The 17,338-nt window shown below is 38.8% G+C and overlaps 1 pseudogene; it reads left to right on the top strand.

The window, feature by feature from the left end:
• LOC117718314 (PRAME family member 12 pseudogene) overlaps positions 1-17,338 on the top strand; it is a 28,832-nt pseudogene that overhangs the window by 3,576 nt on the left and 7,918 nt on the right.

Here is a 17,338-nt window from a genome sequence, read left to right as displayed (position 1 = left end):
AGACATTGTATCATGTCTATGATAGCTGCAACAAAAAGAAGCAGCCTGAGGAAGGACAAACTTGTTTGGACTCACAGCTGCCAATGAGTCCAAATCCATCAGAACAGAGAAGGCTCTTCCAATATGGGAAGAGCCCTCAAGGTAGCAGAAATATGTTGTAGAAGCTCCATACCACCTCAGCTGACAAGGAAACTGAGACTGGATTGGAAGCTGGGATGGGGTATATGTAAAAAAGGCATGCTCCTAGTGGCTTATGTCCACCAGCCAAGTCTGACATCCCTATGTCTCCATAACTTCCCAAAGTCAAATAGACAGAGTAAGATGAGCATGTGAGCCTATGGAGCAAATATCACATCCATCCCATAGTCAATATCTCTCTAGCTTGAAAAGAGAACTTTTAAGCTTCCACACAGCTATTAACTTGTATATGTTTAGTAGGGTAGACTACAGAGTGTCAGAATTGCAATAAAAGAAGTTCATTGCTGGCAGAAAGCACTAATTACAGTTGTCCCGTTCCAAGTATCATCTTTCTCTCATTTTATCTAAAGTTTTGTGTTACCCTGCAAAGGAATGTCAACTTTCTCAGCATTGGTCTCTTCCTTTCACACACACACACACACACACACACACTGAAATTGTTATGCAACAAAAACAATATTAGATATGGAAGAAAAGAGAAGTGTCATCAAAACTGATTTGAAATATAGCTCTGCTTAAAATCTTTCAACGGGTTTCATAATCAATCACTAAAATAGTGTTTCTGACTTATTTTCTCAGAGGAGATAAAAAAGAAGGAGAAGAAGAAGGAGAAGGAGGAGGAGGAGGAAGAGGAAGAAGAGGAGGAGGAGGAAGAAGAGAAAGAGGAGGAGGAGGAGGAGGAGGAGGAGGAGGAGGAGGAAGAAGAGAAAGAGGAGGAGGAGGAGGAGGAGGAGGAGGAGGAGGAGGAGGAGGAGGAGGAGGAGGAGGAGGAGGAGAAAGTAAAGGAAGAAGGAAACCTTCACAGCAATCTCTAAGGAAAACTCCTGACCAAACTGGAATCCTGTTCTCCATGTTTGCACAAACACCCTTCTCGCAAACTCATTTTTTAGCACCAAGTCTGTCTGGCAGAACAAACAGAACCTTAGTTGGCACCGGTATCTCCTAGCTCTGGAGCAAGATTAGATAGAAGATACATCAACATCTACTGAGGCCAGGGGAAGTAAATTTAAGCTGTCTCCTACCACCAAACAAACAAACACAGCCACATCTTAAACCCTGCCGAGGGATGTGGGGCCTCACAACCCTGAAGTGGCTGCTTGCATCTTAGTCCTGTAATTAGTGGTGGGTGTTCCCTGAGGATGCTGGTGGGAGGGTGGCAGATTAGGTTTGAGTGTTGTCCTGAAGTTCATCCAAGTAGTGCTGGAGCTTGCTTTCTGTCTGTTCCTTACTTTCCTCATATACTCTCTTCTTTGGCCTTCCTTTTCACCTGTTCCATTTCTATCCCATCTAATCTCATGGTCTCTTCCAACTACACGTTTGTGGAGGAAAAACCGGGAAGGGGGAACAACATTTGAAACGTAAATAAATAAAATAAGCAATTAAAAAGAAAGAAAGAAAAAAATGTCCTATTGCGACCTACTATCTTGGTATCAGTGCCCTACTGCTTATAAAATGTTCATTTTATTTTCTAAAAGTTAAAAATTAGACTACCTTTTGGATAAAAGAGTAGTTAACTATAAGAGGGATTTTTTTTTTACGTCCATGCTTTATAAAGCTTCCATTTCATTTCCATGACTCTTTAGAAGTAGAAAACAAACAAGAAACGTTCAACTCATCACGAAGTGGGCACTTGTAATTATTTGTCTGGCTGGCATCCTTTTTCTCTTCCTAAGAGCAGAGTGCTTTCCAAATGTTTGAAGAATTAGCCCCTTCCCTGCTTGAAGACTGTAATTAGGGGCCTCGTCCTCTCCTCCCTAAACAGTAGAGATGTTCCTCATGACTGGCAATAATTTGAACTCCATGGAATTGAAACCTTTGAGCCGAGGGACGAGAAGCCTGTCAGTTGCTGACTCAGCTGCTTCCCGGAGCTTCCTGAGTAGACAGTCACATTACAGGGTATCTCCAAGAGTTCCTCCGTGGCTGTCTGCATTGGCTCTTGTTTCTACTTAGTCGCAGGCCAGTTTCTCCAGACATGTATGTCAAGCCTGAGAATTCCCAATTAGTCATCACTACTGTCTTTGGCTCATGTGAGTCAGAGGGAGTTTCTACAGTATACAACCAAAGATCATCAACTGATATTCAGTTAAGACCTATCAGTCCTTCTTAAATCCATATCCGCATATGCCAGATATATTTAAATGTAACCAGCTCAACGAAGGAAAGTGATAACATTCTGAGAAACCAGTGTTTTTCTTAGTAGCAGGAACTGAACCCAGGACCCTGTGCATATTAGCCAAGCATTCTTGCCTGAATGCTATCCCTCCTTCTACCTTTTTTTTTAAGTTTAAGATGGAGTCTCACTAAGTTCTTAGGCTAGTCTTGAACTTGCAATCCTCCTGCCTTGCCTACCTTGTAGCCCGAGTTATGATTGTGTCACCAAACCTATGATAAGTACTATCCTTTTGTTTTCTCTAATCAAAATAAAATCAAATTTATTTGTTATATTTGGGGTTGTTTACATTTTCTAGCATCAAGTGTTCTGTCTTTCCTTCAGCATAATGTTTTATTGATTATTTGGGAATTCCACACAGTGTACCGCAATGACACCTACTTCACTGGGAAGTGCTATTCCTGATGAGGAAAAGCGATAAGAAGGGAGCAATGGACTTAACTCCTAGAATGTTTACCATATAGTCTTCCACTCCCTAGCATTTCAGTTCCCAGACATATAAAGCCGAAGAAGAAGGAATGACATCACTGACCAATCCTTGGCTTCATTTGTTGGTTTCCCAAGCCTGAGCCTGCATCTCATCCCTGACTTCTCACTCTTCCTCACCCACACATCTAATTAGTTGAAGGGCACGCCTTGAGAAAATATTTATCAGTAAACCACATTGATTATGCCTATAACTTTTATCTTCTTTTCCCTCACCAAAGGCCCTAATTTAACCTAGTGTCCTGACGTGTTCCTCAACTCACTAACTGCAAAAGCATATTAAACTCTTTCTGTGTCTTTGTCTTTGTCCCTCACCATGAATCTTTCTCCTGATGCAAATCATAGCACATCCCTCTTCACTTCTGCTCTAAGCAGATAGGAGCTCCTGAAGACAAAGTGGGACAAAGTGAACTTTAACTAAACGCTGGAGGAAGCAACACCCATTATGGTCTGACTCCTGCTTGTCTCTCAGGCTTTATCTGTCAGCACCTGAGCCTGTACAGGAATACTGAACTCCTATATATAGGTTGTCTCATCTCCTGGCCCTGTGATTTCTTAGAGTGTCCTCCATGCCCTCCTTTCATCTCAGCAACTCTGTTCCTCCCTCCTTCCAGAGCTAGGAACTTTGCTCATCCTATGTGTTACTGCAGCAGTTATTCTGAGTACACTTCTGACAAAATAATCAATTGCCCTATATGTTATTTTTGTTTCCTTCCTTTGTGTTGCTTACCGCTAGAAGACAGTCTGTTCCTTTAATCTGGGGACTTTATCTGATTCAAAAAAAAAAAAAACAAGAAAACAAACAAACAAGAAAGACAGAGGAGGATCAGATAGAATACAATTGACACGGGCTTGGATGGTTGTTACATCAGTGATACGCTTGCCATATGAGATTGAGGACCTGAGTTTAATACTCAGATTTCTAGGAATCAAATAACAACACACAGACATAAACACAAGCACATACACACACACACACACACACAGAGAGAGAGAGAGAGAGAGAGAGAGAGACAGAGAGAGAGAGAGAGAGAGAGAGAGAGAGAAGAGAGAAACTGCTCTCTACCATGGACCTACCTCTGGTCTCCTTCCACTCCTCCATTCAGGACTCTCTAGAGTACTGTTAGACTTGCCACTACCTGCAATCATCTGCCCCTCTCCTTCCAGAGAACCTCTAAACCTCCAAGAGTACCTAATGGCCTTACTGTGTGAGCTCAGAGTCCCTTAGTTTTCCCTCAATACTCCCTTTAGCCATGTTTTCTAGGCCGTTTTCATTCTACCGATACTCTCAACTGTGAAACACCTCTCTCTCAGGGATCCCAAGCTGACATACCTGACTGCTAGGTTAGCTATTTGTACTCTCTCTCTCCCTTCTTCTATTCTGTTCTCTTGAAAATATACATAGACCTACTACTGCCTGACCACTATAGCCCCACCTCCTAGTCTACCCTCTCCACCTTAAGATTCACGGCCATCCAGGAACAAAGACAGTATACTCTACTATCCTTCATGGAGCTGGACCTCAAGCCTTGCTTAAGAATCAATTCCTCTCTCCTAACTGGTCTATCAACCACCCCACACACTTCATCAGCCAGATATTGCTTAATCCTTAAACGATAACTCCAAACAGAACTTCAAAAGTTGGGCTAGTTGAGATCTGAACACTAAAATCTGTAGTGATACCAAGTCTGAAAACTAAGCATTATTCTTCTGGTCCACAGCCTGTCAGATTGGCAAAACAGCAACCAAGATCAAAGCTTTATGCAACATGCCAAAACCTATGGAACACAAGACAGCAAGTTTATCAGCACTAAGTGCCTACCTCAAAAGTTGAAGAAATCTCATATTAATTACTCAATAATATACTTGAATCCTCTAGATAATCAAGAACAAATAACACCCAAGTAGATAGGAAGAAATAAACTCATATTTGAAATCAATGAATTAGAAATAAAAAGTATATGTATTATGAAATATATATTTTATATATGTGTGTATATGTATATATATATAAAATATATTTATATGTGTTTATATGTAAATATATATTTGGAAATATATATGTATGCATATATTTTTTCACCAAACAAAAATAAATCCAGGGCCATATTGATTCTGTTTAGAATTCTACCAGACTTTCAAAGAAAAAACAATGTCTAACTCTTCAAATTATTCCCCAAAATAGAAATGAAAAAAGCATTTCCAAGTAATTTGTATGGTACCACAATTACCCTGACACTGATACTATACAATGACTCCAAAAAATATAAAACAATATTTCTCATAAAAACAGATGCAAAACTTTCCAATAAAATCTTTCCAAAACAAATTGAACAATGCATCAAAAGATACTCACCATGGTTCAGTTGGCTTCATCTCAGAAACATGAGGATGGTTCAACACATGTAAATCAATCAATGTAATCCACCATATAAACAGAAAAAAGTTATAAAATTCTACAGATTAAAAGATAATATATTATCTTTTTAATAATTACATTCTTATGTATTATAATTAATATAATTATGTATTTAATTAATATAATAATTATATTATTTAGTTATAATTGTTTATAATTGTACATAATTAAATGTATTTAATTTAATACATAGTCAAGTATAATTATTTAATAACAATATAAATTAATTGATATAATTAATTTCATTATTAATGCAATTTATAATTAATATGAATATGATTGATAATTATATAATATAATGTTACATATAAAATATTATATAATAAAAGATAAAAATTCTATAGAAATCTACTACCATAGAAGCTTCCTAAACTATTCACATATATATATTCATATATATGTACACATATATATAAGAATATATATATTTATATTCATACATATATGAAAGTGATTTAAATGGACTTTCTCTGTAACAGAGAAAACAATGACCTAACTAGTCACCTTATGCTAATGAATAGAAACTCCAGTACCAGGAGTGGGTTCCATCCTGTTGAATCGTTGGGTGAATGAGCCCATAGAACAGTGACCTGTCTGCAAGATATACTGGTGTACCAGTGGCCCAAATGCTATGTGAGTAACCAACCACTTTGTTACTGAATATAAAGTTCACCTTATGTGATGGAACCCATACTGGACACTGCCAAAGTGGCCAAGAACCTGAGACTACATAGATCACAGAACCTAGGAGTGATCTATATCACCTTAACTAAGAAGCTATTTGCAACTGACACCTGCTCTGAAATAAAAAATCAGTATTCTCCAATAAAGTGGCACTGAGTCACTCCAGGATAACCATACTCCAGGGGGAGCTCCATGCTCAGGAGTACCTAGTCCACACAAAATGGATCTTAGTGTGTGTGCGTGCGTGCGTGCGTGTGTGTGTGTGTGTGTGTGTGTGTGTGTGTGTGTGTGATTTTTGGTTTGCATCAGTATTTTTCATCTTATTTTTCATTTGTTTCTTTTTGAGGGGAAAAATATGAAGTTGGGTAAAAAGAAGGTGGGGAATATGTAGGAGGAGCTGAGCAAGGAAAAAGCATATGATCAATATAAATGAAAACATGAAATCTAATAAATACAGAATATCAACAAGAAACTTTCATGTGATGGTGAATACTTATGATCCTAGCTGTAGGGTAGTGGATAGGAAGAAACAGGTAGATTTCTAGGTGGCTGACCACTTTCTTGTAATTGGCAAGCTTCAGGCCAGTGAAAGAGCTTGTCTCAAAAAAATAATGAAATAGCCCTGTATTCTCCCACAAGATGACATGGGGTACAGGATAAGTCCATCTTCCAAGATGTTTGTCTAAAAGAGAACAAGTTCTTACCAGGCATGAAATATGCCCGCACCTTAATTTTGAACTTTCTGTTCTACAGAAATAGATTGTTCTTATATATAAAACAGTTCATTAATGGTTATTATAGCTGCTTAAAGAAACTAAGACAACCCAACTATGACAATTACTCACTTTTCACTGCTCTCTGGATGCTAGCAATAATTGTATCATATCAGATTTGATCTAGAACGTCTTTATTAGTTGTTTTATTTCATCAGTAAGTAGTGGCTGGAAACTTGTTGAAAAGAAGCTTCTATGAGCCTTTCTGATGTTCTGAAAGGAGAAATGTAAGTTGAACCATGGACCATGATTTTTTTTATTTCCTTATGGGATATTTAGCTATGGGCAGTTTGTGTGTGTGTGTGTGTGTGTGTGTGTGTGTGTGTGTGTGTGTGTTCATAGTGATGTAGTAATGCTAAGGAATTCAGGAAGAACTCTCCCTCTGGCTATGCATTATATGACCCACCTGCAATGAGACAAGATCCTGTAATGTCACTTCCCATAAGAAATATTAATGTTTACTGAATGGTTCCCGTGTTTGTTTCTTTCTTCCCTTGACATAGCCACTGGGGATAACATAACAAAAATATATATAGCTTCTAAAATTCATTTGCTGAGTGTGACGGCTGATCTTCATTTTCAATCTGACTGGATTAGGAGGTAGGTGTAAGCCTGGGTAAATCTGTGAAGGCTTTTCCAGGGATCCACCATTAATGTGAGTAATACCATGCCACAGACTGAGGCATGGTACTGAATGGCACTCTACTGAATAAGAAGGGATGAGGGATAATGCCACCAGAGTATTGCCATCTCCTCTGGCTGCCTCTTGATGTTATAGATGTGGACAAGCTCCCATGGCTATGCTTTGCCTGCCATACCCTCGAACTATCACCCAAGATAAGTGTGTTCTCCCTTGAGTTACTTTTTATCAAGTTATTGGTCATAACAAAAAGAAGAAAAAAATACAAATAACTGGTACTAGGAAGTAGGGCCATTGTTGTTGCTCTGAGAAACTTGACCCCATGGTCTTTAGGCCTTTTAAACTGACTTACAGGAAAAAGGGAAATAGTTTAGAGCTGAGCACTGGAAAAGCCCGAGAAGATTTTAAGGAAAATTTAACAGTTATTCTGAAAAGAGAGCAAAAGACCAGAAGAGCAGCAGTCAAGGTTTGACTCTTAATGTTTCCGAAGGGAATGAGACTCTTGTTAGAATTTTGGTTAGAGACATTCTGTCCAGAATGCTGGTCAAAGTTATAGTGTGTCAGAAAGCCACATTGTAGAGAGTGTAAAACAGAGGAAACACCTATTATCATTGACTTCAACTATCTGCTAATAAATGATAGCTAGTAAATGACAGTTAATAAAGCTATCATCTAATTCAGAAATCTTGGCTGCTGCCTCTTGCCTCCTTTCCCCTAGGCCTTGTTTCCACATTATTCTGTATCACTGGAGCTTTCGTATGCCTTGTTACTAAGAATAGGGCCCCTAATTGGGGTTATTTCTCATTGTTCTATAAAACTAGAATAATTTTTATCTCACTTCGTTTTTTTTTTGTATTTGAGTTTTTTGTAGCTACTGATCACATTCTGTAATATATACATTTTTGTATATTTGCTTGGTGACTCCTTCCATTTTAATGAAAGCAATAGAACTAAGTGAGAAGGAAAAGAAAGAGAGGGGGGAGAAAGAAAGAAAGAAAGAAAGAAAGAAAGAAAGAAAGAAAGAAAGAGACAGAGAGAGAAAGAGGGAGGGAGGGAGGGAGAGAAAGTGAAATAGAGAGAGGGAGAGAGGTGGGAGAGAAAGAGAAGAAGGTGAAAGAAATGAGAGGGAGAGAAAGAAAGATGGAAGAAAGAGAGGAGAGAGAAAGAGGGGAGGAAGAGAGAAAGAAAGAAAAAAGAAAGAGAGAGAGAGAGAGGGAAAGAGAGGGAGTGAGAGAGGGAGGGAGGGAGGGAGGGAGGAAAGAAAGAAGGAAGGAAGGAAGGAAGGAAGGAAGAGAGGACAGCATTCATTAATGCGGTTAGTGAGTAGCCATCTTAGATAGGGTTTTATTGCTGTGAAGAGACACCATGACCACAAAAACACTTATGAAAGAAAATATTTCATTGCAACTGGCTTACAGGTTCAGAGATTCAGTACATTATCATCATGGTGGGAAGCATGGAAGACATGGTTCTGGAGGAGCTGAGAGTTCTACATCTTGATCTGTAGGCAGCAGTAGACTGTGTGCCACACTAGGCATAGCATGAGCATAGGAAACCTCAAAGCCTGCCTACACAGTGATATGCTTCCTCCAACAAAGCCATACCTACTTCAACAAGGCCACACCTCCTAGTAGCGCCACTTCCTATGGGCCGTGCACTCAAACACATGAGTCTATGGGGGCTATTCCTATTCAAACTACCACAGTATCTAAGGTTCTAAAACATATTTTGTTTCTTCCCAATTTATTAAAGTAAACATGAAAACCAACCAGCATTCATGTCATATGTACTATTTATTGATGACACAATTATTAAAGTGATTCCTTAAGAAGAAAAATCTTGCTGTGTTTTTTCCCATGTCCTAAAAGTGTAAGCGAAAAGCAATAAACCGTTGTTTGGTAGAGGAAACTTAACCATAGCACAATATCTAGGTGGGGCTGTGGTCGTTGTTCACTAGATTTTCCCAGATCACAGTGAAATGGAGCAGTAAGTAGATCAGGAAAAAGGAAATGTGCAAATATACAGTTTGGCAAAAAAAAAAAAAAAAAAAAAAAGGGGGGGAGCTGAGCATAGTTAAGTTGGGTTCTGATAAAGTAGCTGTACTGATAGAGAAATCAGAACCAGGCAGAAGCACCTTCTAAAACTTTATTTTGAACTGCAGGAAGAGTTAATCAGCTTTTGTTTTCTGTATATCATCTCATTTACTATATGACCTGGCTGATAAGCTGAGTGTATATGTGGGTTACAATTCATTACATACTCAAAATAAACTTGAGAAAGTGGTTCAGTCAGTAAGATACTTCGTTGTATGGTCAGAGTCTTCCCACGGTGAGAAAGCACTCAGGACCCACTCAAGACAATCAACCCACTCCATGACATGGAAATTATCCATTCAGAACCCATGTGACCCCTTATGGTTCCACCTCTTACTGCTCTTATGAGGTCTAATATATTTCAACATGAATTTGAGAGGAAATATTTAAACCAAAGCAACAGGATATTATTCTATACTATTTTCACCATATGTATATTGTCTGTCTTTATTGACAGTAGATTTTTCTCCTATTATTATACTTTAATTCCATTGTAATATTCAGGGAAACTAACACATTTTCTGTTCCACGCACCTCCCGAGTCCCTTTTTGCCCGCGAATAAGGACACGGAGGCAGTAATCGGGTATCACTACAGACGAGGCTTTACTTCTTGTAACAGCAAAAGCGGAAAAGACTCCAAGCCCGGGAAAGGCACTGCTATATATACCCTAGAGTGGCGTGTTCACTTCTGATTGGCTGTTCACTCATCACCCCATATTACGCCCCGGGATGGGCAGTGACTTTGGCGCGCTCAACTGCGCAGTCAGTTGTTTACAAGTGGGAGGACAGTATGTCCGCGCCATCTTGGAATGGTGAATCACTGCGGCTCCCAACAATTTTCAGTGATTATTAGAATGTTTAGCTACTCATAAACTTTTTGTAGAAAAAAAAAAAGATTACTATCCATTGGTAATCAAATGTGTAATCACGTGTGCATATATCCCTTCTATACTTATTATTTACTTTACATCCTGACCACAGTTTCCCCTCCTTCCTCTCCTCCCAGCACTTCCTCCTCCATCCGTCTCCTCTTCCCCCTCCACTCCTCCTTCCTTTCTCTTCAGAAAATGGGAGACCTTTTATGGATATCAACCAGCCATGACATATTCTTAATGTACCTATGCAATGGCTAGCTTAGTTACATAGAATTTATAATTTCATACATATACATATATAGTTAATACATAAAGTTGATCTAACATAGTATAAATATGTATACATCTAATGAAACATTTTTATTAGCATTGCCTATAATCCTGAGACATACATTTGCATTCAGATAATAGTATCTATTTTACCAAAATCCAAGATAAAAAAAAATTTGTTATTACTATTTGGTAATGGATGAGGTTTCTGATGGTTCTTTGAAAACATGTACTAGTCATATAAGCTGGAAGATGTCACACTAATTCTACAGAGCTACCGCACAAATTAATTTCAAATGCTTTGTGTTGAGATGAAATAGAAGCTAAGATCTAGGACAGCTGTTGTTTAGTGTTTAAAAGTTTGCTGAGAAGACAACTTAAAATTTTTAAAATTAGGGAGAAAAGGGCTGCAACTTGATCTGAATACTTTTCTCCCTCACTAAAGGTCACAAAATAACTGTATTTAGTGCCACCTTTTGGGTGGTCTTGTTATTACATAACAGCAAAATTGAGAACTGGGAATCTGGTCTGCATCTGTGTCTGTTCATGCTTGAAAGAGTATTTTTATTGTTGTTGTTATTGTTATTATTATTATTTATTCACTTTACATCCCACTCACTGTCCCACTCATGGTCACCCACTTCCATAATCTCTCCCCTATCTCCCATCCTCTTCTCCTCTGAGCACATGGGGGCCTCCCTGGATATGCTCTCACATCAAGTCTTCATGAAGCTAGGTGAATCCTCTCCCATGGAGGCCAAACAAGGCAAGCCAGCTAGAAGAACAATTGAAATGTAAATAAAGAAAATTAAAAAAAAAAAAAACATAAACCACATACAAGAAATACCTTTTGGGACAGCCCCTGGTCCAGCTGTTCTAGACCCACATGAAGACCAAGCTCCACATCTGCTACATATGTGCAGGAGGCCTAGGTCCAGCTGTGTATGTTCTTTGGTTGGTGTTTCAGACTCTGAGAGCCCCAAGGGTCCAGTGGAGTTTATATCCCCTTAGAGGCTGCAATCCTTCTTCCTATTCTTAAGAGTCTCCAAGCTCCATCCACTGTTTGGCTGTGGGTGTCTGCATCTGTCTGACTTAGCTTAGTGCATTTCACTTTAAGTGTGTAGGCTTTTGTCCCAGTATGGACTCTGTTCACTTCTATCCTATAGTAGGAGCAGTGAAATCTCCTTATTCGTGATTTTTGAGTCACAGGATTCCTCCTCTGTCAATCCCATTTCCTTGTCCAGTAACACCAACCCTGGCATTCATATTCATTTACACACTTTTAATTCAAACTATTTCATCTCCTTTTTGTTTAGTTAATTTCAACATCAGTGAGCAACTATGACTGTGTAGAGGACAAGTGTCACTGTTTTGATAGTGAGAGGAAATCTGAGAGGCTTCCTAAAACTTCAGGTTTGGCAAAAGTAAAACCTGAAGTAAGTCTTAAAATTCTAATTCCAGAAATCGTGCTCACCTAATGCCAGAGAAGGCGCATCTGACTGACATTCCTGTCGACCTACGCTAGAAAAGGTGCTTGTAACTGACTTCCCTGTTGACCTATGCCAGAGGAAGTGCCTGTAACTGACATCCCTGTTCACCTATGGCAGAAGAGATGCCTGTAACAGACATTCATGTTGACCTATTCCAGAGAAGGTGCCTGCCACCCACACCTTATTATAAAATCAGCTAATGCAGGTGAGATGATATACCTGCTTCCCAAAGTTTACAGCAAAGTGACATAACTGCCCGTCACATTTACTATTTCAAAACCAACAAGATTGAGAATCTGACCACAAACTGGCATTTCTCTGCTTAAGGTTATAATTGGGAATAGTGATTGAGTGGGGTGTGACACTTGTCATAGTATATTAATCACTCATTAGAATCTAGGTGACATATTACTCCCTCATCTAAGTTCTCAAGGTCCTGTTTCCATCACTAAAAATAAGAAACCAAAAAGTAAAATATAAATAAAAGAAATAAATGTGAAATAATTTTAATTATTTAAGTTGATAAACACAGCATCTATTTATAATTTTAAAGTCTCCCTTTTGTGGTAAAACTCCAAACATCATGTAAGTAAACAATCACTTTCTGATTGGATTTAAGTCCTGTTGCACAAGATGAAACCCATACCTAGCACCATTATCCAATGAAGAGTCTGTGGCGAGACCAAACACAGGCTCCATAGGAAAGCCTACTATTATTCTAATTGGGTGTTGTATTACACTCCCAATGACTTATTATTCATCATTTACCCACATAAGAGAAGCTACAGGAGAACCAATTACTACTATTCTAAATAAACAGCGACGAGACTCTCCCAGTGACTTATCATCTATCACTCAACTCACAACAGAGAAGCATTGTTTATAGATGATGATTAAGACAGAAATATACAGCTTGCCTAAGTTCAGAGAATAAAATACTATGGAATTCTCAGTACTAAGTGAAACATCTCTACCAGATCCTTTCCTAAAAAAGCTCAAGGATAGCTGTGGAAGGAGGGACAGAAATAGTGTAAGTAACTAGAGGTGATGGATGACTAGGAGAGACCAGTGTTTTCTGAACACAGCATAGGAACTCACAGCAGTTGTGATGGTATGCACAAGACTTGTGCAAGCTCAAGCCAGACCAAACCCAGCATGGAAAGGAGAAATGAGCATCAAGTCCCTGCCCTCATCAAGAAGGTATTTGCAATTCTTAGCTGCTGGAAGATAGCAAGCCATTTTTCTCTAAGAGTGTAACCCTTGGTAAGCCTACAAAGACTCATTGGAAGGCTACATGGTCAAGAACATATGCACAACACAAACTAGACTTGGTAGCTCACAAAAGAAATGAATAAAAAGAGTGCAATAGATATGTGTGTCTCTCGGTGGGAACCAACAGTCTGATTGAACTGAAGCCCCATTCAACAAGATGGAAACCACAACTCATTCTGGAAACTTAGCCATTTACAGAGGGCTAGTGAAGTTATTGATCTTGGAGGAAAACCTGCCTCCACCCCTTTACTATTCCAGCATGTTCTTTAACTACATTCTCAAGATTTGTCCTTATACCCACAGATAAGTGTAGTTCTCACTTTTCAGCCAGAAAACTTCTCCTTGCTACAGACAGAGACTATTACAGAAAACCCAAGGCAATCAAAATGCATAGTTGTAGACCCCAGGAAAACTGACACATTTACAATACACCTCCTGCTCAGGATCAGAGCAGAAGAGAAGGCAGAAAGATTATAAGCACAAGAAGCAAACAGAGGTTGTTGTAAGATTGTGTCTCCTAGGAAGGTCAGAAGCTATACCCTACGTTTGACCAACATGACCATGTAAACATGACCTGAACAAGGACATCTTGTTCCTCCTTGTTCACACAATAAATATGCAGACATCAAAATGGGAAAGCTTATGCAGCTTCAAGCCTAGACACAAGCTACAGACAACTAAGGAATGTTTGAGAATGGAAAAAGTAGTCTTGCTCATGAAAAAGCATATATTAGTTGGTTATTTCATACCAAATGATCAGCCATGAAACCCTATACATACAAGTAGCATTATATAAAATGAGCAGCTTGTATCATGTATTCAGAAACACACACACATATACATATGCATGTGTTACACACACACACACACACACACACACACACACACATATATATATATATATATATATATATATATATATATGCATTTGTGTTACACTTATAAATATATCCACAAATTATATATACCAACAATTAAAGAAAAGAAGACTATGAATTTTAAAGTGAGCAGTGGTGGGAGAGAAAACAGAGGGAGATTGGAGAAAGAAAGGGGAAGAGAGAAAATGATGTAATTATACTATAATTCTAAAAAGCATTATTGTATAAAACCAGAACGACACAAAATTGACTGAGTATGGAGGCTGGGGTGGGGGGTGGGAGGTAAAACTACAATAGCTTATAGTATCTTAGAGAGCTCAGCATGGGGACTAAAGAGCCATTCATTTAGGACATTCAGGACTAGTCAGTGCTGCTGCATTTTGATGAGATTTGGAAATAAAGAGTAAGGAAAAAAATCAGAGGAAAACAGGAAAATGAGGAAACGCGGTTGAATGGATAATGAACAGGATCTTTGAGACATGGAATCACCCCAGAGAATGAAAGCTAAAATCAGTCTTCAGTTTTAACTTGGGCTGCTACCCCCAGGATGGAATCACTAGGCCTGCTGGAGATAATCAGAACCAACACAGCTGGAAGCGCTTAGAACAATGGAAAGATAGATGCCTGTGAGATAAGAAGGAGCATCTTCCCTGAAGGAAGCAGTGAGCTGCTGATCCACAGTCATTGTTTGAGTGACTATGGAAAACAGTGATCCCAACTGTGTGCCTTCATTCTTAGGTTATCAACACAGATGTTTACAAGTCTCAACAGCAGCTGCTTCTAGATGAGACACTTCTACACTTCACAGTGGAATGATGCAGAAGTTGTTTGATGTATGCTCACACCGCTCACTAGTTTCTGTCTTGCTATCTTTTGTCTGTCTTTGGTAGATGTCGTTGCTATTTCAGTGAAATTGTGATTTTTATTTCTTAGTGTAACATTCCCCTGGCATTCCCTAATTCTCGATCCTTCTATCCCAGGACTGCTGAAAAATAAAACACATTTTAAATCTCAGGCACATTATCTTTTCAGGTTTTTTTTTTCTTTTTCTTTCTTCCTTTTTTTTTTTTTTATTCTTTAATCATTTTTTACAGTCCAGACTTTATCCCCCTCCCAGTCCACCCTCTGACTGTTCCACATCCCACACCTCCTCCCTCACCCGTCTCCAAGAGGATATCCCCACTCCCAAACCCCTACCCCACAAGACCTCCCCACTGCCTGGGACCCCAAGTCTCTGGAGGGTTAGTTGCATATTCTCTGATTGAGTCCAGACCTGGGAGTCCTCTGCTGTATATATGTTGGAGACCTCATATCAGCTGGTGTATGCTGCCTGGTTGGTGGTTCAGTCTGAGAAATCTTGGGGGTTCAGGCTAATTGAGACTACTGGTCTTCCTACAGGGTCTCCCTCCTCCTCATCTTCTTCCAGATTTCCCCTAATCTAACGACAGAGGTCACCAGCTTCTGTCCATTGGTTAGGTGCAAATATCTGCATTTGACAATTTCAGCTGCTTGTTGGGCCTTTTGGAGGGTGGCAATGATAGGCCTCTGTTTGTAAACAATCCATAGCCTCAGTAATAGTGTCAGGCCTTGGGGCCTCCCTTGAACTGGATCCCACTTTGGCCTGTCACTGGACCTTCTTGTCCTCAGGCTCTTCTCTGTTTTTGTCTCTGAAGTTCTTTCAGACAGGAACAATTCTGGGTCAGAGTTTTTCTGTAATGATGATTTTTTTTTTTAAATTCTATTTTTCTTATAAAGGAAAAATTCTACTTTTTGTCACTTTTAGCATATGTGATTATATTTGCTTAAATATATCTATTATAATGGTGTTTTCTATGTCATTGTCAAATAACCCCAATGTAGAGATCATGTAGATCTGATTCTGATTTTTGCTATTTTTTTCTGCTTATTAAAAAGTGCTTCTTTATTCTTCGCATATAATATAATTTACATTTTATGCTGGATATTGTCTTTAAAAGGAAATATGCCTGGGATCCTAGTACTTAGAAAGCAAAAACAAGAGAATTGTGAATTCTAGGCCACCCTGTGTTATATGACAAAGATCCTCTCCTCCAGCTCTCTCTCTCCACTGTACGGAAAATACAGGTAATGTGTAATGTTTCAGTCCCACCAAAAATTGACTTCTTTTTTCAGGACAAAGTTTATACTCAAATCACTTCTGGCCTTCTTATTTCTCTGGTAGCAACTATCATGTATTTATTGCACCTTTCTCTGAGGAGAAGGAGAGGAAAGAATGAAGGAAAGGGAGGGGAGGGACCGGGAGGAGAGGAGGGAGGAGAAGCTGCAATCAGGATGTAAATTTAATTAATTAATTAATTACCAAGAAGAAGTTGACTAAGTCAACTCCTTTGAACCTAGACAGTCTCATTGTCTACCTCATACTGCTTCTTACCCCAGGATCAGTTAAATAAACCCTACATGGTAGATATTACCATGATCTTGGTTCACACAAAGGTTCTTTCTCCTCTTTTGCATGTTAGTTCTATAGTTTGAAACTATGTTGGAAGCTGTTTGTAAGTGAGATACACAGATGCGCTCCAGATCTGTGCGATACAGGATTTACACTGAGAAAACATTTCTCTACAATTACTGAAAACAAATTTTTGTTTATGCAGAAAATGCCACAAAGAGTTCGGTTTTGCTCTTTATTTTCTGCTGTTGACTTCTTAGCCTTTATGAATTTCTTGCTTTCCCCCAAATTGACAAAATGGTTTTCTTACATTGAAGAAGTTTTCTGTATAGCAAACAAATGTGTTAATCAAATGAAAAGAAAGCCTACAGAATGACAGAAAATATTTGCCCTATATGCGTCTGGCAGAGTATTTCTATGAAGAATATGTAAAGAAAAAAATAAACATCAAGAAAATAAACAACCCAGTTAAAAGCTGGCTAGTAGGCTTGTCAACAGAGAGTTCTTGAAAGAAGAGATACACATGGCTAATAAACACTTCAACAGGTAGCACTTCTAACCATCAGGAGTGAGTTAATTAAACTACTTTGAGCTTCTCTTTCATCACAGTCAGGATGGCAACTATTTAAAAATCCAATGGCAGCAGATGCTGGAGAGGATC

Source organism: Arvicanthis niloticus, chromosome 12, assembly GCF_011762505.2.
Source record: "Arvicanthis niloticus isolate mArvNil1 chromosome 12, mArvNil1.pat.X, whole genome shotgun sequence".
Classification (NCBI taxonomy): domain Eukaryota; kingdom Metazoa; phylum Chordata; class Mammalia; order Rodentia; family Muridae; genus Arvicanthis; species Arvicanthis niloticus.
Note: the sequence above shows the minus strand (reverse complement) of the source record. Positions and strands in the feature narration are given on the sequence as shown.